This window comes from Danio rerio, chromosome 9, assembly GCF_052040795.2.
Source record: "Danio rerio strain M-AB ecotype USA chromosome 9, GRCz13ab, whole genome shotgun sequence".
In the NCBI taxonomy this organism is placed as follows: Eukaryota; Metazoa; Chordata; class Actinopteri; order Cypriniformes; family Danionidae; genus Danio; species Danio rerio.
This window is the reverse complement of record NC_141029.1, coordinates 43730594-43754514: the sequence shown is the minus strand read 5'-3', so window position 1 is coordinate 43754514 and position 23921 is coordinate 43730594. Positions and strand designations below refer to the sequence as shown.

Here is a 23921-nt window from a genome sequence, read left to right as displayed (position 1 = left end):
TTGGTCCATAATACAATTAGATTAAAAACACTGTACATTTTTGTATGTTATTATTAATGGAGAACAAACTATTTATTCATTTACTTATTTTTTCAGGTTAATATTAATTAATTCTTTGTATCATTACAATGGTTTTTAGACGTTGGTGATAAAAGAGTAAATTAAATGAAACATTTATAAGAAATAATTTCTGTTGGATGTACATTTAAAGAAACTAAGCTAAATCTATAGACCACAGCATTAACCCTGTAAATCATAAGATTAATAATTAGTTATGAAGTATATGTTATGATTTACAGGGTTAATATTAAAGGAGGATTAAAGGAGGAATTCTTCTAAAGGCCCATTAACTTGCTAAACTACAATATTTCTATAATATTAACAATATGACTTAATTTAGAGGTCTTAGAAATGTTAATATTAATAGATCATAATATTAATATTAATATCTATAATATTAATATTAATAGATCACAATGATATTGACAGGATGGAAAGGTTTTTTTAGTTGTATCAGTTTAGTTGACAACACTTAGCTTTACACTCTCAGAACTAAAGGTACGAGAGCTGCCACTAGGGTGGTCCCTTTTCAAAAGATACACATTTGTACCTAAAGGGTCTCTATATCTCAAGGGTAAATATTAGTACCTAAAAAGTACAAAAGTGTACCTCTTAAAATTTGTAGGTACAAATATATGCTTTTGAGGTACCCATATGGACCCTTTAAGTACAAACCTGTATCTTTTTCAAAAAGTACCACCACAGTTACATCTCTCATACACTACAAAACCCACCAGCCAACTTTATCAACTGAAATGAGTGTACTGAAAGTTAATTTTACTCAGTGTTGAAGGTACCGAGTTGATTAAATATCTTATTACTTAACTTAAATAGAGCAAGTTTACAGTACTTATATAGATTAGATTTTTAACTCAAATGGTTTGTTGAAATCGGTTTTCTCAAGCGGTTTGAGTTGCCTTAACTTATTGGGTGTTACAGTACTCAGTTGATTTGAGTTCTCTTTATTTATTAGGTTTTACTGTGCTCAAACTGCTTCATTTACTGAAATGGATGAAGTTCACATTACTCATTAAAGCATTAGTTTTTGAACTTAAATGGTTTGTTGCAATCGGTTTCCTCAAATAGTTTGACTTACCTTAACTTATTGGATTGTACAATGTACCTTTATTTCTATAGGTGTACTCATGTATTTGGTATTTATTAAAATAACTTTTCCTCCTCCACTAGAGGGAACTACAAACACCCCGTGTAAAAATACAGCAAAAATGGCAACTTTAAAATAGAAGGTGACAACTCAAACCTAAAAAAAGCACTTATGCTTTTAAGCAAACAGATATTACTAACTAAAATGTCAGTTAATGTATGTGCAACTTTAATTCTAAAGTGGAAAACCATTTAGTTTGACATGCTATGATCATTTTACGCATTAATAACAGGACAATATGTTATTTTACAGTACTGATAAAGCTACAGTGAGTTTGATCGCTGAGTCTATAGCTTTATCTAACACTGATCAAGCCTGAGGAGAGATCCAGCGTGTGCAGCAAAGCATAAAAACACCCCCTACAGTTAAACGCACCTGTTCAAACACGCATGCAGACACACACGCACACACACATACAGTACTGTACACAGTACACACACACTGTTAATAAGACTTGTCAGCATCATATGCTGTGCTCTCTGTAACACTGCGGTTCACACAGTTCATAGACGAGGGTCAGAAATGAAAGAAAAAACAAAGAAACATTGAGGGGCGTCCCTCATCTGCTACTTAAAGTGAAGGCTTGTTGACATTAATGCCTTTTATCTTGTGTACATCAACACACTCGGGACCCATATAACATACGGTTACAATAATGTGCTGATTGCATTTCACTCCACGGACTGGTGTCAGGATTGTTGCTCACGTAGACAGACCTTGCATGTTTTTCCCATACATGCAATTTAAAAGCTTGTTTCCATAAACATATCAAATAAAAAAGGTGAAAAAACAAAGCGACAGTACATTTCAGACATTTCAATGGTAGTCATTTATACATAAATAATTAAATCATTTATGACACTTCAAAAGATTTAAACCAAATAAGTTCTTTCAAACATTATATTGATTAAAATAATGTTTCTGTATTAAAAATATATCGTATTATAATTAATTATAATATATATATATATATATATATATATATATATATATATATATATATATATATATATATATATATATATACATACACACACACACACATAATTATTTATTTATATATACACAACAGTTATACATAAGAACTTGTACAGCCTTATCACTCTTGTGTATTACTCTGCCCACATGAGTGGCATACTCAGTTTGACAAATATTGACAAAGCAGAGGGCAGATTATAGTTTGACAAATATTGCAGCTGTTGGACAACATAATGTACTTTGAGGCTTTTTAGACGAAAATGTAGATGTTTAGATTGCAATTATGCAGTATATTTATAAGGCTAGTGCCTATTTTGAAATATTTTTATAATTTTGGATATACATCAGCATCCATCAGCCTGTCATTGAGAAGAGCAAAGACAGTTGACGTTGTCTAACCTTAGAGAAGAATTGGTTATAATTTATTAATAAACTGGTCAGTGACATTCTAAGTCGATCTCTCTCTCTCTCTTTTTTATATTGCAGTGCTGTATTTATATTATAGTAATTGTAGTGTATTGAGTGTGAGATGAGACTTGCATATCAGGAATATATGTATTTTGAGTTGGCCACTCTTTGTATAACCCTGAGTTACTTTTTGGTTGGCCATCTGTTTGTTTCTAATGAGTATCCTGTTTTCGTTACTGCAGACTAGTTCGGTAAAAGGAAAGAAAGAAGAAATGCCCGCATGTGTTTAGCATTTTTCCTTATATATTATATGCAGTTGATACAGTATTAGCCCCCCTGATTATTTTCCCCAATTTCTATTTAATGGAGAGATTTTTTCAACACAATTTTTAAACATAATAGTTGATTTATTTTATCTTTGCCATGATGACCGTAAATATTATTTGACTAGATATTTTTCAGGACACTTCTTTACAGCTAAAGTGACATTTAAAGGCTTAACTAGGTTAATTAGGTTAAGGCAGGTTAGAGTAATTAGGCAAGTTATTGTATAACGATGGTTTGTGTAGACTATTGAAAAAAAAAATATATATATAGCTTAAAGGGGCTAATAGTTTTGACAATAAATGGCTTTTAACAAATTAAACACTGTTTTTATTCTAGCCAAAATAAAACAAATAAGACTTTTATTATCAGACTTATATAAATAAGTCTTATTATCGGACATACTGTGAAAATTTCCTTGCCCTGTTAAACATCATTTGGGAAATATTTAATGAAGAAAAATAAAAATGTGCTAAATGTCCAATACTTAACAAATATCAAATGCTTCTTGATCAGCAAATTCTCTGAAAATTACATAAGATCTCAGATGCTATCATGTGCATTTATCATGCATTTCAAAACATTAGTGTTTATAATGTATTTTAGATTAAGTGAGCACAGGATTTTTGATACTCAAGGCTTTTATGGTTTTGTAGTAATGATATAATGAGAGCATGAAGCTCACACTGAGTGGCTTTAATGAATTTTTGATGAAGCAAATGCAGCCTTGATGAGCATAAGAGATGTCATTATATCTTTCAAAGTGATGCCAGGATGCCCATAAACATTTAAACAACTTTGTTTCCACACACTGAGGCAACAATCTCACAGTTTTCACTTAAAAAAAAATAAAAGTGCCATGGTCTTTTCCATTTTAAACGGTTAAGCATCAAGTTTCAGTGCTTCTCCAAATCACCATCAAGAGCTGTATCTAAAACAAACAGGCCATGAAAAAATAAAAATAAATAAACTGTAAGCAAATCTCACGCTCAGGCATTTTCACAATGTTGACCTGAAACAACGCAGCATCAAAACCACAAGCACATGTTCTCTATTACAGATGCTGTATTTGTTAGGTTTGCAATAAAAGAGAGTTTAATTAGCACTGCAACAATAAACCTGATTTCCCAGAAAAGCACTGGCTAGAGATGCTCGATTATTTTGGTTTTAAAAAAGAGATCATGATTCTCCCAAAATTCTGAATAGATCGATAAACAAAATAGCATGACATTTACAAAAAATCCAACAAAGTTTAAGGTTTTGAAAAGTGTTAACTGTTGCAGTCTTTTTATGTTACTTTGATACTTTTTTTGCTGAATGTGACATGAACAATCATGAAAACTAACATCATATGAAGTAGAAAAAACTGTAAAGAGTCCACTCTTTTGTGTGTAAACTCAAAATAAAAAAATATGTGCTTTTGTAAAATAATGAGAACAAAGAGAGTGTAAATACTCCACATTTACTCTTAGAATAAACTAATAATAAACTTAAAAAAAAAAAAAAAAATTTTTTCGTTTATAAAAAAAGTACAATGTGAATTTTGTCTCGATATCTACAATCCCATACCAGCACCTTTTCACAAGTTATTTCAAAACTAATGAATAGCAATTTTATTTTTCAAGAAGTTAAGTATTAGAAGAGTTTTTTTTTAATTCTCTTATCCTGTGGTTAAAATGGGCCATTACTGTTTATATTTGTAAACAAGCAATTGTAGAGTTCAGATGCAAAATCCGTCTTAAATTACCATCAAAAATGCACATTTTTCTCATTTACACTATAGATCATGAAAAGTACTTACTCTTTGGGAAAAAAGTGATAATATTGAACCTACACACAGGAGCCTGATAAAAACAACATGTTTTCATTCTGAATGTCCCCCTACATACATTTCTGGAGATCACAAATTATGTAGCCAGAAGTACGTATGGCTGCATTTTATTTTTAAAATGAACGATGCGATTGTCTGGTAGTTGACACGTACGTTGGCGGACTTAAGACGCAGAGGGGAGTTGACAGTGACAATGGGGTTTGAGTCTGGTGAAGAACGATTTCAGAAAGCAGGGAAGACAAAAGCCAAAAAATAAAATTAACAAGTAAATAACAGGCTGAGAATGTGGTAAAATCTGAAAATGTGGTAAAATCAGGCTGTCTTAAGGGCTTTTATTTTTCTGGATTGCTTTTGAAAACATTGGTTGGGTTTTGGGAATGGCGTGGGCAGGTTAATCTGTGCTTTTTTTTAAAAAAAAACTGTTGGTTGAGTTTAGGGAAGGAGGAGGGTGTGGGGAATAGTCAGTTGGTCAGTCAGTCAGTTGACAACGGCCCCTAGTGGATTTACACGAGAACAGCAGGCGCAAATGCCACTCGCGAGAGAAATTTAAGATCTGAAAAAGCCTTAGGTGGATTCGCGAAAAACAAAAGCTACAAAAAACACAGCTCCAGAAACATATTTTGCTCTCTCCAGAAATGTATAAAAATGTACATTATCAGAATAAGCCTGGGTTGGATAAAATGTTCATTTTAAAAGGAAATTTCAGATAGCATTTAGAGGTTTTTGCATCTGAACTCATGATATGCTTATAATCTATGGACTTTTGTGAAATAAGAAAAAAAAAAGAAAAAAAGTTAAAGTTATAAACAGTGGTAAATTACCAGTTTTATTACTGTGAGAATTGTAATGTTTACTTTAATAATTACTATACACTATACACAAATATACTATTCTCTATACTATACCACATACAGATATTTTATATCATCTTAAATAATTATGTAATGAATCGCTGGGATTTAGATCCTGATTTAAAATTAGAATAAATACAGTATATTTTTAAAATGGACTCTGATATGTCAGTGTAGACCATGAGAGTGCGCTGCTGAGTCCAGTCCCTGAGGGTCTCTCCTGGGTGCTGAGTGCAGCCTTTCCCTCATTGGCCTCATTACAGAGGACACCTCCATCAAAGACTATCATTATCACGGCTTAGGCTCAGTGCTAAGTTACAGCTTGTGTGTGCATGTGTGATGTGGCTCGCTGACGGCCCTCATTGCAGGACATGGGACCCGTCTGGCAGTAACAAGCCTCGCCTGTGTCTTGCTGGCTAATTATTTACCTGTGCTGAGATTTCAGACCTCTGACACGACCGAGTCAAGGACAAGGTGTGCCGTCCCCTCCGAAACATCCCTCTTCGGGTCATATTAACTGAGCGCAAAGGGTGAGGCTCGGATAAAGCAAACATGCCTGAGGATAGGCTTTGTGAAAGCTGAAACTCACATATGAGACGAAAACGACTCATCCTAATACAGCCCAGTGAGTTCAAGCCAACACTTGCCTACACGAGTGAACAGTTATGGCATGGGTTTGCGTTAGTGATATGCAAAAATGCATATTTTGTAGTTGTACAAACTGTGGAAAATGCACATGACAGATTGTAGCCGAAGTGGATTTTTAAAAAATAAGATAAATAACACAAAAAAGTAATTTGGCTTTAAAGTCAGCATGAAGTTAAAACTATCTTTTTTCCCTCATCGTGACACGCAATTAAAATATCATTAGATATTAGAAAAGAAAATGTAAGGCGTTGCATAATTTTGTCCTTTGGGAACCTAATGGATCTTTGGAAGATGGAGGATGACTAATGAATGAAGAAGAGTGAGACACCTTGATAGCCCTGCCCATAAGGCATTCCATGTGACCAGAAGAGAATAAAAGTTGTTTGAATGGGAGAGGGAAGGTTATGATTTGTGATTAAAGATTCTAAAGAACAAATAATTTTTACAAAACAATAAAGTTCACAGATACACTATTACACACTAGGAATGCAACAGTTATCAGTAAAAAAAATCGTATCGTGCACACTGTGATCTGCAGATCTGAATATGCATTATTGATATTGGAATGGTAAAAAAAATTATGCAACAAAGCAAAAAATTTCCACCTTTGTATGCTTTGATTTTAGCCTAAAAGACATTTTAATCAATTAACATGTGGATTGCTGTAGCAAAGTAATGCTTTACAACTCTAAGTATCCTTGTCGCAAATAAATAAATAACCATTGTTATTTATGTACCACAGTACATAATAAAACATTAACTTTTCACCAGAAATATTAAGCTTTCAAATCATATATAGTTTGTCATGATTGCTTTATGTTTAGACTACAATATTATGGTTTAAACATGTAAGCAAACATGGTCTCATGGATTGTAATCTGACAGTAAATGGGTTTTGATCTCTAAATCTGTTCCTACAATAATAAACAAAACAAAAACTGTGATAAATTATGTATTCAGTAGTCTTCGACCTTTCCAACGATATATAATTAGTCACGATTACACTAGGATTTAATTAAAATATAGTGAAGTAAGCCTAAGCATCCTGTAGACAGGACGGTGACGTCAAAGGGATTAAAGGTTTATCAGTTGTTGTTAAAAATCTATATCTATAAAGAAAATTAGTTTTTACTTACAGAATTGTACTTTATAAACTCAGCCACTGTACTGACAAAAATACGAAAGCACAACTGAATTCCCTATAAGGGCATCAAACATGAAACATCAATAAGTGAGATCATAAGTCATTATAATATCAGTTTATCAATATCACAAAAGACAAGAAAAGTTATGAGGTGAAACTTCAGCTACTCTTGTGACCAAGCAGTGACCTCAGTCCTGCCCCGATTCATTGAAAAGAATAGCTGAGCTGACCTCCACACACAAACCCACACCTGCCAGTCTTTAAAATGCCCATCAATCTGTGGTTTCCTCAAAAGAGAGCCCTCTGCTGTCCTAAAGCTCCATTGAAAGGCATCAGGGGGATGGGGACGCATAGACACAACAGATGTTTGTTGGGCAAGGCCTGAATTTCTGAGACAGAAAGGCCAAAACAGACTTAGCCTAGCAGAAGTGGACAGACGTTATTATGCAGTAACTTCCCACAAAGACTCAGAGGCCAATAAAGGAAAACAATACCCTTACATAATACATAAAAAAGAGGCTTGCAAACAAATAAAAAAGGGTACGTTTTGGAACAAACAGGTTATATAACTGAACATATTTTAAACAAGCCAACATGGTCATAATCAAAGCAGAGGAGAACACATAAATGGTCAGTGTGACTCCTTTGGAAAGAGAGGAAGTTGACAGTGTGAATATTTCCGCACTGAATACTGCAGTGTGGCACAAAAAAGCAACTAAGCATGTATAATAAGAATTAGTGTTGGGCATGTTCCTTTAAAAAAGTAATTAGTTATAGTTACTTCTCACAAATAGTAAGTAACTGAGTTACATAATTATAAAAGTAACTAATTAACAGGGAGAGTAACTTTTGCGTTACTTAAAAAAATCTAATGTCAAATGACTTATAAATAAGTAAATATAAAAAACACTGTACACTGTCCTGTACTGTTTATTTATAAACTAATTATAAATGTGCATTATAAAATTTATGATTCACTAATCAGAAGATTCCTAAGCCTATTATTATTAATCATCAGCTAAGTGTGAACTCTTGGAAAAAGTACTACAAGTGTGTTTTTAAAAACAAACATTGTACTTTTCTTGTAAAACATGGTCCAATAACGTACAGTGTACATTAATAATAAATGTTTGCAGAACAGTAAATCACATTTACGGATTTTTTTAAGGATCATGGCAATAGGGTTGTCAACTACATTAAAATCACTGCATTGTACAATATAATTTTTTTATTTATAATTTTTTTTACAAACATTCAAATGTTGTATTTCAGAGCACAATAAAATCAGTGCATTACTGAAGTAGGCTTCTTCTACATTCAGACAAATTCATATGTCATGTTTTGAACTGTATAACAATTATGGATGCAACAATGATAGATTTTGATTGTACGATTGTAGTCTGAAGAATAATCATGGTTTCACGGTTATCACGACATTTGTGCTTGTACCATCAATTTAGGCCACGATCCTATACCAGCTGAAGTATCATAACACCATGTAGTATGGCAATACTGTATTAATTCATAACTCAAATCTACGAAATATAGCAAATTGTCAGAAATGCTGTATTTTATGTCATAATACTTAAATTCAATTCCTCATTATTGAAAACGTATTATTTGTACAGACTTTTCCTGCTTTTTTGTGTATACCGTGACTCTTTTGTTGTTATTCCAATAATAACTATAATTAAATAAATAAATAATTGATCGCGCCATATGATCGGTCATGACTGCAGCAAACCATGACCCGTAAGCAGACAGTTAAAATGAAAGTAAACTGGTCTATTGATTAATTGCTGGCACAATTATTTGAGTATTTTAAAGACTTTTCCACATGCAACATAATGTAGAACCGTTAATGACGATACTACCGTTTGCAAAATACAGTGGCACCACCAGTATTTTGGAGACATAGTGCTACCGAAGTACCGGTAAACCACGCAACCCTAACAGACACTGAAACAGTTGTAATAATGTTTCACAATAAGGATTAGTTTGTCATGGGGCCTGGTTCATGAAAAGCATCCCAAACCAAGGGCCGGAGAGATATGACTTGCTGAGTGATAACACAACTGCCTATAAGAGCCCATATGCTGTATTTTTTGTTCCTTAAGACACCCATGCTGGCTTTTTCTACATTAAAATGTGAATATATTGTATTTTGAAACTACATAAAAATCACTGCATTGTACAATATAATTTTTTTTATTTATAATTTTTTTTACAAACATTCAAATGTTGTATTTCAGAGCACAACAAAATCAGTGCATTACTGAAGTAGGCTTCTTCTACATTCAGACAAATTCATATGTCATGTTTTGAACTGTATAACAATTATGGATGCTACAATGATAGATTTTGATTGTACGATTGTAGTCTGAAGAATAATCATGGTTTCACGGTTATCATGACATTTGTGCTTGTGCGCGCATGTTGTCATATATTCTTATATTAGAAATAACAAACAGAAAAGACGTGATATGGGAACTGCCGCTGCTGTAGTTAATCCGTGTGCGTGCGTATTAGCCTCAGTGTACTTGGTGAACGTTAAAGTAGCGCACAGTTGGCAACTTGGCATATCTTTGTTAAACTGCAGCAGTTTCGTTTTGTTCTGTGCGGCCTAAAGAAGACTTTACGATTAATTAACTGTCACGAATTAAAGCGCAGTTAATAGTGAAATCGGCTAATTGTTGCATCCCTATTAACGATATCAGTGCACTGTACAAAAGTCCTTTACAACAAACACATCCAAATGTTTTTCGGCTGCCCGTGCCACTCACTTATGGTGACTCACCCTCAGTGCAGCCTTCAACTGCAGCTCGTGCTATATTGAACAGACGCACTACACTTCATAACTTTTTTTTTTTTTTTGCAATAATAACAATACATTACAACAAATACAGATACAAAACTGAAAGAAGTATGGTACAATCAATAGAAATGTTATCAATAGAATACTTTTTGAAAAAAAAAAAGTGGATAGTAACAAATTTAGAACAAATATAAAATATGTAAAACAAATTAAAGGGAACAAGAGAGAGAAAAGAAGAAGAAAAAAAATATATAGAAAAATAAAAAATAATTAAGGGCACATGACAAAGATAAAATAAATTATTGCAGAATATTAAATAAAGCACATATTTTAGAAGTTTCAATAGCTTTCTTATTGTGAGAGTCTGTGATGTTTTTTAAAAAAAAGAGCTAGTTCTCGTTTAAAATATAAAAAAATAGGCTTACAATGAGTATATTTGCATTTGTGTATAAAAAACTTTCCGATAAACAAAATGAGGTTTATGCAAAAAGTTGCATTAAGGAATTCTTTTCCTTTAATATATAGCCCCAAAATAACATGCCGATAGCTTAAAGAAAAATCACCACAAACCTTTTGGACAATTAGAGAGTTTACATCAGACCAAAAAGATTTAACAGTGGGACACTGCCAAAACAAGTGAGCAACAGATTCAGAAGAGGTTTCACAGATTTCACTTCATAACTATAGCTGCCGTTTTTGACTGAACTAAATTTATTTTTTAATGTCTTGGTCACACTGTTTGAAGAGCCGGAACAAATTGCCTCGGGGGCCGAATTCGGCCCACGGGCCGCCAACTGAATAGCCCTGCTTTAGAGTATTTGTTTACTTTTGCATCATGAAAACTATTATCAACAATTATTAACTATTATCAATGGGTTAAATGCACAGCAATAGTTTTTCAGCCACCGATAAACTTCCGGTGAATGTGACTATTTTCAACTTCATAGGGTTTCTTTTACAGCATCGATGTTGCAATGTAATTAAAGTGTAATCAATTAAACAGACTTAAGCATTCGTTTAGCTATTCAATTGTAAAACAGGGCTCGAAATTAACTTTTTTACTTGGTAGCACCAACTTCAAAAATTTAGGAGCACCCACCAAAAATGAATGAGCACCGCTGCAAATTGTATTTTAAGGGACTTATTGTATTTTAAAACAACATCAATTAGGACTAACAAAAACCAGAAAGAACTAACTAATGCTGAGATGACATTGATATTTGTGTGCAATAATTCCAAAATGTGTGTGTCTAATAATTATAGAATATTAATGATGATGAAAATGACAATAATAGTAACAATGAATTACATTTCTCATCATCATGCTGCCTTGAATGTGCTTGAATGCAAGTTATCTGCTATAAAAAGTGTGTTACTTTATGAAAAATAAATGTATAGTTTGCATCAAACAAAAATGAAGCATTGCAGTAAGAAATATTTATTTTGTACTGCTAAACAGCATATATATGCATGTCAGTTTAATAAATAATATTTCTGCTACAAAACAAACAAAAGATTATAATAATAATTGAATTCAAGGCTGAAAGCTGCAAAGCAGTCATCAGTAACTAAATAAAAAAGTAATATACACCTCAAGAAAGAATAGACAAAAGAAAGTAAGCCTCACTTCTATCGCTCTTATCTGCGCCTCAACTTTAGGTGGGGTTTGCAAAAACCTGTGTGCTTTAAGTTTTCACTCTTTAGCCGTTTGCATTTACCGTGGTCATAAAAGCTCCCTCCCTGTCATCTAACAGCGGAAAGCCTTGAGTGATTGACAGCTAATATGAACCAATATAGCGGCAGGGAAGAGCGATTCAGCACGTTTTTAGAAAAAATCAAAACAGGTCGCACTAATGCGCCCAAATATATTATGAGGTTGCATCAATTAATTTTCGGGAGCATATGCGAGCAAAATGGTCGCAGTTTCGAGCCCTGTAAAATGAAATGAAAGACAGCTTAAACACAAGTGCCGACATCAGGCGAGCGCAGAAACATTGAAAATAAATACTGAAGTAAAATAATGTTTATATTTTAAGGATATGGTGTGGAACAGTTTAATTTAATTCAGTGCTTCTTGTCCAGTCTGATACCCATTTTATATGATATATCAGATCTTAAATGCAGCAGTTTTGTAATGGCATGGAAAGTTCACCAGAAGCGCACGAGCTGGCTTCCTAAAAACTAAAAGTCCCTGTGCATAGTATACAGCACCCCATTAATGCCAAATCCATTAAGCAAAACATGAAGGTCTCAGCAATCACTCCTACAAGCAGCACAGTCATCCCCCTTTCACTCTCACCTCCTCCATGAGCTGGGTCCCAGATGAAAAAGGGGAAACGTAGGTGGTGGTTGGAAAGGATTAACATCTGGAAGAGAGGCCGTGATGGGACACGAGCCACCCAACAACATCTGTACACAGAATCCTAGCTCTGATGCAAACACTGCTCTTTTCTTTGACAGAAAACACTACATCCGCTGCATTTATGGCATTCCTCATAATACTGGCAGGATGTGTTTGTTCTTCAGGGAGTTTCACAAAATGGATATGCTTATCTGCCTTTGTGTTTATTTGCAGATAAGTAAAGGCTTTAACACTAGAACCGCCATGGTGCTCATACCTGTTATTATCCATAGGTGTTATTCCACTGTACATAACAGATTTTCTTCTTCTTTTAGGGGGTTTTGACCCTTATTTATGGGACAGTGACAAGTGGTCACTGACTTACTAAAACAGTGTTATTTTCAACCCCGAATTTTAAAAATTGTTTTTATAAAATCAGATTAAAAGCAGAGCAGAGACGTCTATTTGATGTTTGTGTTTACCAAGGTCATTATAGTTTTTTGCATTTTTAAATAAGTTTTTATTTCAATACTACTTTTTTAATTGGCTGTGAATTACAGTTTAGTTTTTGTTGGCTTCATTTAGGGGTTTTGTTAGATTTAGTTTATTATATTTTGAACATAATTATATTTAGTTGTTATATATTTACACTCTAAAAAAACACAGTTTTTTAAAATTATTATTCAAATGTTGGGTTGAGACTGTTAGGTAAAAAAATTGGGTTGATTTAGGGTGCTTTCACACCTACACTTTTGTTTCGGAACGTGTCTCGTTTGCCCAGTTAGCGCAGTTCGTTTGGCATATGTGAACAGGGAAATCGCGCTCTGTTCGCGAAAAAGTAATCGCTCCGAGATGGCCAGAATGAGGTGGTCTTGGCTAGATTGAAACAAACCTGGAGCGGTTTGATTACAGTAAGAAAGCGATCCGATCTGAGTGCGGTTATATCACAGTGTTTTATGGATATGTAATAGGCTTACGGCTATATAAAGAGAGAATTATGAGTATGGCGGGAAGTTTCGCGAGTCTCCGGATGCCCGCAAACGAGTGATGATCTCCCGGTAATCTCGCGTCTCCCTCCCGTTCCTCAAATAGGCGCACAATATGTCGCGCACCCTTCTCATCCCTCCCCACAGCATCTCTCTCTATCGCACGCGCGCACCCTGTCAATCACCATCAAACCACCACCTCTCCTGACAGCTTAGCGGGACATTACAAAATAAACCCTGACACTGACCAATGTGAGGAGAGTTTACTCACACGTGATTTGTTTTAGCTCTTTTGGTCCGATTAGAAACTTTGCAATGTGAAAGCGAACCGCTCCAAGAGCAAAGAGCAACAATGTAACAATTGTAATCTCTGTTTCGGAACAACTGTATCGATTCACAGGTGTGAAAGCACCCTTAATCTACAATCTAAAACAGTCTTAATCTATAATCCAGCAGTGCTGGGTTAGGAACGCGGACGTGAATGAGAGCATGCATGTCACGTCAACCATGCAGGGACATCAGCGTGAGAAACCGGCATTTTCATTGTGCCGTCTTTAGAGGGAAGCGAGTGAAATTCTGTCTAAGACGCAAGTCATTTAGAGTGTATTTAACAATTTTCATAAAAAATAACACACTTAGTTTACTGTATAATGTATGTATTATGCACTTTTTATTATTTTAAAGTTTATTTATTATTTTTTAAACATAATTATATTAAGGTTATATATATATATTTATAGGCTGCATTTACACTGCAGATCTTGATGGTCAATTCTGATTTTGTGATTGCATACAGTTTGTTTGATGACCGGTTTGCATTATCTCTTAAAAGTGACTCGTACCAGACTGTATGCATTTACACTGCACACGGCGCAATGATCAGGAAAAAAGAGAGGTGCTGACTGATAAGCTAATAATACAAGCATGCCCTATTTCTCTATTGCTGTATTTAATCTGTTTTCAAGGTTTTATTTTTTTATTCTTTTTGACAAGCTGTTTTACTGTAGTTTTAAAAAAAAATTCTCATTTGCCCATCTCCTTTTTAATCTAGGCTTTTTAAAGCAGTAGGCATCTTAATGTCCATGGTGTGATTTATGCATGTGACGCATTCAATAGTTTTATATTAGTTTATATTGGTTACGAGGTGGATATTACGCTCTTTCATTCTCTCTCTGGTTAGCATGCTTAAATGCTTGTAAGCAGTGTTCAACTCAGGCGAATGTTGAGGATCAGACCATTCTCCACTCATCTCTGGTGTTTGGCAAACAAAGGTGGCCATCAGAGAGACGAAAGGTGTAAAATGCTGTTTGCCAGAGGGAGAATAGCAGGGTCCTTCATGCCGTCTTACCCAAACACTAGAGCCGCTCACAGGGGGAGATCTTTTCAGAGCCGAAATACACAGTTGGGTTGGATGTAGAAACTATAGGGTCTTTTGCCCCTTCCCCTTTCTCACCCTTTTAGTTTAAGGTTCTGAGTATGTATTTAAAACAACTCAAACAGGGATACAGAAATGTAATGCTTTTTATGGTCATACTGTAACTGTAAGAGTAAAAATGCCATAGCTGAAGAGTTTACAGCATCCTCAGCAGTTTATGGAGACAGCTTATCTAAAAAGATTTAATACCAAAAAAAAATCCCACACATGAGATTTACCAAATATTGATGTACATTAAAGACATTATAACATATCTTAGTTGCTATTTCTAAGTACACCAAAAGTTATAAAAAGAAAAAAAATAAACATGTCAAAATCTCTAATCTCTATGTTTCTTTTTTCCCAAGAGAACACGGATAATTAAGAGAAAGTTAAGAACAGATAGAATAGTTTAGGTAGTTGTTTTTCTCTATACATTTTGCACCACTTATCAATATTATTGCTCATTATTACAATGTAAAAAATTGTAAAAAAAAAAATAAACGATTCATGGAAGAAGCCTTGTCGAAATATCGTATTGATTGCGTTATTGATTGAGTATTGATTGCTCTGATGCATAATTAAATAAAATAAAAGTGATTAAAAAGATTGAGTGCAGATCCCTCACTTGAATATAAAATATTTTTAAAAAGTTCAATTAATTAAAGTACAAAAAATTTATAAAATAAATGTTATTTAATAATAAACAAATAAATGTATAAAATAAAATGAAGTAAAATAAATAGAAAATTGTATTTAAAAAAACTACTACAAAACAATAATATAAAAATTGTTACCTTCATTAAAATACAAAAAATGTTATTTAATTATTGATAAATAAATGCATAAAATTAAATATATATATATATATATATATATATATATATATATATCAATTAAATTATTTCAATTATATTAAATCAATTAAAATAAATTAAAAAATTAAATAAAATTAAATAATACATTTAAATTGAATTAAATTAAATTTTGTTTTGTTTTATTTTAACTAAATTGTTGCACTTATTATTGTTATGGTCTTTTGCTAGCCATATCCCTAATCACTGCAAAATTTGTTTTTAACTCATCCTGAATGGTTGTGTATATAAATAAAACATCTTAATCAGATAGACCTCCCTTAGAGTTCATGATTCCTTTGATTATGAGTCAAATTGCAAAATGTAGGAAGTTTTCCTTCAGCACCAGCATTTCCTTTTACCTTAAACTCAATACATCAGTTCCGTTCATTTGGGTATTTCAGTAAGCACAAGAAGCTTTTAATCAAGTGGAAGTGAGGCGTTCTGACAGTAAATGCTTTGCCAAGATCTCTCTATCACCTGCGCTGGTCCCACAGGACCCACATGTCTGCACGAGACCACACCATGTAACCTTTACTTATCCAGAGCCTCGTTTTGTTAAAACTTAACAGCATGAAGTAAAGACATAATGTCTGTCTACCCTTTCACGTCAAGCCGTTTCCTGTGTCACTCAACAAATCCTTGTTTAATAAATCTACATTTGGTACATTTACAGCACCTCATATGGCCTGACCTTGTGGTTTTGTTGAACATCTACCCTCATAATTTGGTCTCATTTAACAGTTCTCTTCAAACACACACACAGAAATATTTTTCTCTTTGATTTTATTGCTACTTTAAGAGTAATCATAAAATAAAAAGCCAGACATAAGTTTGTCCATAAAGACAGGAAGAATGTTTTTTTTTTTTGCACCTGAGGAATTAAGGGAGCAGCTACTGATGTGTTAAGACATGACTTTACATAAGCTGACACCAGCAGAATTGGCCAGAATTTAAAAAAAAAAGGCTCCTCAGGCATAATTTTCCCCATGATTTTTTTTCATAATAGAAAAACAGATTTGATTGCAATTGTATTATATTGAAACAAACAACCAAAAACACATGCTTTTACCTAAAAATAAAGCTACACTGCAAAATAATATCCGTAAAGTAAGCAGTTCTCCATATTTTGCAATTAATGTGTTGTATATTACATTACAAAAACCTTGGAATAGACTGTCAGTACATTTTACTTTTATTTTACAGACATATTTCTCTCTATATTATTTCTTATACATTATATTATTTCAAGCTACTAAAATGTCAACAAAAGTCACTTTATTAAACTGTAGAGTTGAATTTTCAACATCTAAAGATGACAGAGCAGAGATTAACATCCCAAAATGCAATTCATAACCCAAAATAAACGAAAAACACTTGTGAATCACAAAATACAGAAACAACTAAATATGTTTTAAAGTGCAAGTGTATTGAGTCGTGGAACAACAGAGTCAAGGATCCGAGTGCAGTTCATGAAAACAATCATCAAGCAGGCAAAGGTCAAAACAGGGACAGCAGGAGCATGCAGATAATCCAAACGCGTGGCCAATTACAAGTGAATGGTCGAGACAGGCGGCAAAACAGCATAAACAGTAAAACAAAGCAAAGGTCAAAAATCTAGGGATGGCTGACGTGAAACTGACGTTGACACAGTGTCGAGATCCTGAAGATCCTAAGGTGCATCGAAACAGCCAGTTCACATGATTAAGGTGATTTAGCCAGGTCACAACTAAGGTGATTCAAAACAGCCAGGTCATGTGACTAAGGTGATTAGAAACAGCCAGGTCATGTGACTAAGGAGACTCGAAACAGCTAATTCACGTGACTAAGGTGATTCGAAACAGCCAGGTCATAAGGTGATTCTAAACAGCCAGTTCACGCGATTAAAGTGATTCAAAACAGCCAGGTGACATGACTAAGGTGATTCGAAACAGCCAGGGCACGTGACTAAAGGCTGATTTATACTTCTGCGTCAAACGCCGGCGTATGCTACAGAGCTGACACATAGCCCTTCGCCGTGGCCGTCGGCGTCACTGATGTGCACCTCTCAAAAAATTGCTTTTACACGTCAAAGCAACGCGTAGCGCAAGCTCTGTGATTGGTCGGCTTGGTAGCACTGACGAGTCTGGGCGGGATTGAGAGCTGCGCTAGCCCAATGGAGCGATTGTTTACAAGTGTGGAGTCCCGTGAAGGAGCTCCGGATGGAAAGTTTTGTTTTGTGTTTACCCCATAGTTAAAGTTCTTGCACGTCCGTCGGTTACTGCCTCAAAATGAGCGAGTTTGAGCCAACTGTAGTACATCCAGGAAGTGTTCAGGAAAAGCAAACAGCAGAGAAGAAACTTGACACAGAGGAACATTTACACCTCACTGCCAACAAGCGTTTCGGAAGTGTTAATGCAGACCGACAGAGACAGCGTGCAGAAGTATAAATGCACAGCTACTGGCGTTGCATGCGCCTCGGGTTACGCCAGTCACTTGACGCAGAAGTATAAACCAGGCTTAAGGTGATTCGAAACAGCCAGGGCACATGACTAAGGTAATTCGAAACAGCCAGCTCATGTGACTAAGGTGATTCGAAACAGCCAGGGCACGTGACTAAGGTGATTCGAAACAGCCAGGTCACATGATTTAGGTGATTCGAAACAGCCAGGTCACGTGACTAAGGTGATTCGAAACAGCCAGGTCACGTGACTAAGGTGATTCGAAACAGCCAGGTCACGTGACTAAGGTGATTCGAAACAGCCAGGTCACATGATTTAGGTGATTCGAAACAGCCAGAGCACGTGACTAAGGAGATTCGAAACAGCCAGGTCACATGACTAAGGTCATTAGAAACAGCCAGGGCACATGACTAAAGTGATTCGAAACAGCCAGGTCACGTGACTAAGGTGATTCGAAACAGCCAGTTCATGTGAGTAAGGTGATTCGAAACAGTAAGGCCTAGATTGCTGATGATCACGACAGAAAAAATAAAAACTCTTTTTAAAGGTGTTTTCAGACAGAAATGTGTGGTAAGCAGAGAAAGTGGTAGAATTAGCAAAGGACATCAAGCCAGGAATCGAACTTGGGTCATCATCCACACTGTAGTGCCATGTGTCGATGCACAAACCACTGGGCTACTGGTGGAAATGAAGGGTAGTGTCTTGTATGTTTATTACAGAAATCATTTTAGCTGCGATTACAGTGCAAAAATGACTCTACTACACCTACTCCAGACATCAGCAATTCCTTTAAGTAGGAGGATCTCACAACTCCTTCAAGAGCAAGTTAGTAAGGTTAATGACACAATGACTAAGGCCTTACAGAAATGAGTCACAGCATCATTCTATCTGAGTTTCCCCTTTACTCCCTCAAGGGAAACTCCTACACCGTCCTGTGTTTATACAAATTGTCCAAACTCTTCAGTGTTTTAAAGCATGTCCCACACTCAGGCTTATATACTTGAGTACTGCTTTTCCGTGCACATAAAACACCAAATAAAACTTAAGCCCAAAGTATTCTCCCCTTTTTTTTTCCACAAACTTGAACACACATGCTTTGACAATAGTTCATTTTATTGCATGCATGTACACAGGCATGCAGAGAAAGTAGATTTGTCCTTGTGTCTGTGTGAGTTTTTTTTTGTTGTTTTTTTTTTTTGTGAGAGCTGTTATATTCATGAGCTTAACAGATTTAACTGTGATTGGTTCTAAAGTTCATCTCTTCACCATTTTTCACTGCTGTTCACTAATCACGAATGTCTCAGCAGATCATATATCTGCTCATAGACGGATTAGCTAATAGACACAGCTTTCAAATGCTCCAGTTTCCATGTATCTGTGTTTGTGGTTAGTGAACAGCAGTGAAGAGTGGTGAAGCGATGACCTTCAGAACCAATAAAGCACATGAACACAATAACCAATCATCAGCCTTTAAGAACATAATCAACTGCGCACAAATGTTAGCAGGATATAGATGTTTGGGCTTTTTTCAGTATTGATTAATACTTTTGACAACGCAACTATGGATGTCAATGTCTATTAGTTTTCAGCATTCATTATCATTCAAAACATCTTGACTCAAAAAGGTTTGTAAACCCTTGATTATGTGTATCCTTAGATTATTTAACTAAATTTAGAGTCTCTTTAGTAGATAAGGAAGGTAATAATTTTATAAGTATGCAATGGTGTGTCCAATTATTCAATACAGTCATCATCAGCACTCATTGTTTTAACAATAATTCATTCTTCCAAAAAGTGTCAACAGTGAATCAGTCAGAAAATAAATAAAATACCTTCCCAATAAACTACTACTACTAATACTAAAGCAAAAAAAATCAAAAGACACCCATGTTGATAAGTGATAAAGGTTTAAAAGAGTACAAAGCATTTACGTTGCTCATAATCTTTGAAAAAAAAAAAAAAAAGATAAATCTTTTCTTCTGTGTTCAACATGTTTGGGTTTTCGTGTTTCATTTGTGGGTGAACTATTCCTTTAGGAAGCTTATTTAGACATTAAGCAAGTATCTTCTTAAAGGGATAGTTCACAGATAGTTCACCTAAAAAAAGTTGCAAGTGTTTAAGTTCAAGCAAGTATGAAATGCTTGGTTATGTGACTGCAACAGTTCCACACCAGCGCTTGTGCCCAGACTGAGTTTTCACAGCAGGAGGCTGCTGAGTCATTTCAATGTCAGCCCAACGACCATCGTGGCATAGTAATCCTGAAGCAAGACTCAACAGTAATTCAGTCTGAACATCAAAAGCCTCCTGTTGGGCAACATTCAAACACACTTTTCCACAAGCCTGTCTGTGAAAAACTATGAGCCCATATAGCTGTAGTCTCAGCCTCAGACAATCGCGTCACGCACCGCCCACGGCTCTGTGGCTAAACATCTGATGCATATGACACATTTTTCTGAAAACACTTTAGCAGATCCTCAGCAGATCCCCAGAACAAAGTCTATATACCTGTAAACAGGTATATGTCCTACTGATTTTCAATATCTTTAGCTGAAAGAAAAGTTATTCTGTTAATCAATATTCCGTTAAGAATATTGATGTGTCATCATTGTAAACTTTTAAAGAGGTTTGTGAATGAATGTTGCATGTTTACGTGCCAGTCGGGATGTACTGTGTTATACTTTCCACAAGCCAAAATGTGATTGGTTGTTTAACCTTTCTGTCAAATAGCATCATGGGTGGTTCTATACCATTGAAAGTGGCAAAACTTTCCAGACCTTCAGTCATCACTCTGAATGCAAGACTTATATAGCGCACCCTTAATTCAATACTTCCAAGCATTAAACCCACTTAAATCAGATCTAGATGAGTCTGTTCATACAAAATTACTTTGCTGCACGTGTTAAAAGGCCTATAAACATTTAAAACTTACTAGACACAACATGCTACAACTAACAATGTATTGAAGTCAAATGAGAATTGAGTCTCATCAGGTGAAGAGACAAGCCTACTTTTATAACATTATTACATCTAAACCAGTGGTCCTGTGAACACTGCGCTTGTGCATCCAGGTTAATCATGAACAACTATGCGCTAGTTGCACTATCGCTGTCTGATTATGTTTCAATCAAGGTTTATATGCATCAAATACATAACATCTGTGCCAAACATTTCAACTGACGAACATATTAACAATAATACAACTGTATAGCCGCATTAAATGTATGCATAGGCATGTTACAGCCCTAATGAGTATGATTATGGGAAACTCCATATAGATACATATTGCAATGATTTCGGGTACTTACTTAGCGATGCACGCACACATATATGCACAGTCCTTAAATGCTCTACTGATTTTGACTTAATAATACCAGTTTTTTTAACTTTAAACAACCACCACTTAGCTATATTCTATCGTTCTACCCACTCCGAGGTGGATTTTGGCATAGTCCATTTCATGTGAGATGGTGGGGGTGAGTGGAAGAAACCAAGTCGCGGGGGAAATATTTTCTACAGAAATAATCTATGATTTCTTATTTGGCCCGGTACCAATTGTTCCACGGACCGGTACCGGTCCACGGCCCGGTGGTTGGGGACCACTGATCTAAACAACACAGACAAAATACACTTAAGGGAAACATTCACACATGACAGTTAAACTTAAATACCTACAAAAATACATTTAAGAAGGTGACTGATAATAATGCTTACACTGTAAAAATACATTTTAATTGACTTTTTAAAAAAGTTAAACAGTTTCCTTAAAATTTTTAACAAGATGTTTATAAAAAAATAAGTTAAATCAACTTAGCATTTCTAAGTTTAAACAGGTTTACTCAATTTTTTAAGTAATGTCAACCTGTGATTTTAAGGAAATGGGTTAACTCACTTTAAGTAAAGTCACTAATCCCTTTTTACATTGCATTAGGTTCTCTGACTTCCACAAATGTGTGACAGCGCAAGATCCAGCTGTGCATACGATATATAACATCAAGAGAAACAAATTGACAGGATGTCCTAACATGCAGAGCATAAATGGACATTTCAGACATCCAGACTAGAAAACAGTAGGGATTAGCCAAACTCATTGCCCTGTCCTGTGGTCACATGACCCTGAACTTCAGCTGTCTATAAACCCACAGGCTGAGTCACGTTCCCTGGGGAAATGGCCTGTTTGAACCAACCTTCCCTCAGGACACAAGAAATTAAATCCCTCCTGCAAACTAATCCAAATCTGACAAGAGCCTTTTCCCAGATCTGAGGGTTAATTTGCTTACTCATCAGAAAACATTATTTTTGGGGTGGAAATTTATCCTGGAGTTGAGATATAATATGTCCTGGTTAAAAGAGACCAAAATACCTGCATAACACCAGACTATAAACAAACACGAAACAATGTGTATGAACACTTGCGCAAGTAACAAAAGTAAAACACCATGATATACTATGCAGTTTTTCCACCAATCAAAAGTACATACAAAGAGATGTGGACAAAACTGTTAAACCATTCAATTGGGTCCAGGTCAGTTTCAGTAGATTTAATACTTCTGTTGAGCCACAATCCGAAGCAATATCTGATTTTCATCTGTTTGTTTTAAGGTCATTTTTATTAGTCATTACTTTTATTAATCATTAAGTTATTTCAGGGACCACTGTGGATTGTTTTTCTTCAAAGAAAGTGTCCCAACTAGGGTTGGGCGATGTCGACCAATCTGGCATCATACGATGTCTGACATGAAACAACGTGATCAATGATGGCATCATCATCGTAGGTTGTGGTGAATTAATTAAATATGAATAATTTATAAATTCATAATGAATTAATTATTTGTAGCCTACCGTTTCAACTACCTGACCCACATGGTCTTTGTTTTACCCATAACCAAATCATAAATACACAAAGATAAGTTATACACAAATTCTGCGAGACACTGGCACGAATATGCAGGGTTATCTGTGTCATTATAATGGCGTCGACAAATTTGTTTGGTAAAAAATATGCACAACCAACAGGAACCAACTAACAGTATCTAAGATTTTCACTAAAATTACTAAGTACAAGCGTGAAAGCGAAAGATTGGAGCTGTGTACTGACGCAGTGACACATTACCTGATTAAGACAGAAGAGTCGTTAGCTAGAGACTAGATTAATTAAATATCATGTTTAAGAACTATAGTGAGACGTGAACCAGTGGTACATCCTTAATAAACTGTCCGACATGTGTCCGAGTTTGTGCTCAAAGCACCCGCTGACTGCCTGGAGCTCAGACGTGCGCATATGCTGTAGTACATTCCAGAGTGTGTGTGTAGTCACGTGATGTGCATTTTTAGCGGTATAGTGTGGACAGAGATATTTTCAGAAATGCTAGGTGAAACGCCAGTGTGGACATGGATCGTTTTCTTTATAAAATGCTATTTTAGGACGTGAAGGTGATAATAGTGTAAATAAGGCCTAAGTGTGTATCTTTTTGCAAGCCGGTTGTTGCTGTGGGGCTGGCTCAGCATCATGATGTCTATTGGCCATCAGCAATGAACGATGTCATCGTCTATCGACCCAACCCTAGTACCAACAATTTTGATTATGTCTGTATATATCAAATGACGATAGTCCAAGATCTTTTACAAAGGTTGTGTGTAAGAGGGGAAACACGTCAAACTTAA

At 35.1% G+C, this 23921-nt stretch overlaps 1 protein-coding gene across 1 annotated transcript in view; it reads right to left on the bottom strand.

The window, feature by feature from the left end:
* The window catches only part of col18a1a (collagen type XVIII alpha 1 chain a), a 108743-nt gene extending 87056 nt beyond the window's left edge, over nt 1-21687 (bottom strand). The window contains exon 1 of the mRNA XM_087266781.1: nt 21566-21687. The gene's annotated coding sequence lies outside the window, so the exon portion shown is untranslated. The remainder of the gene's footprint in view (nt 1-21565) is intronic.
* Nucleotides 21688-23921: the final 2234 nt, after the last annotated feature.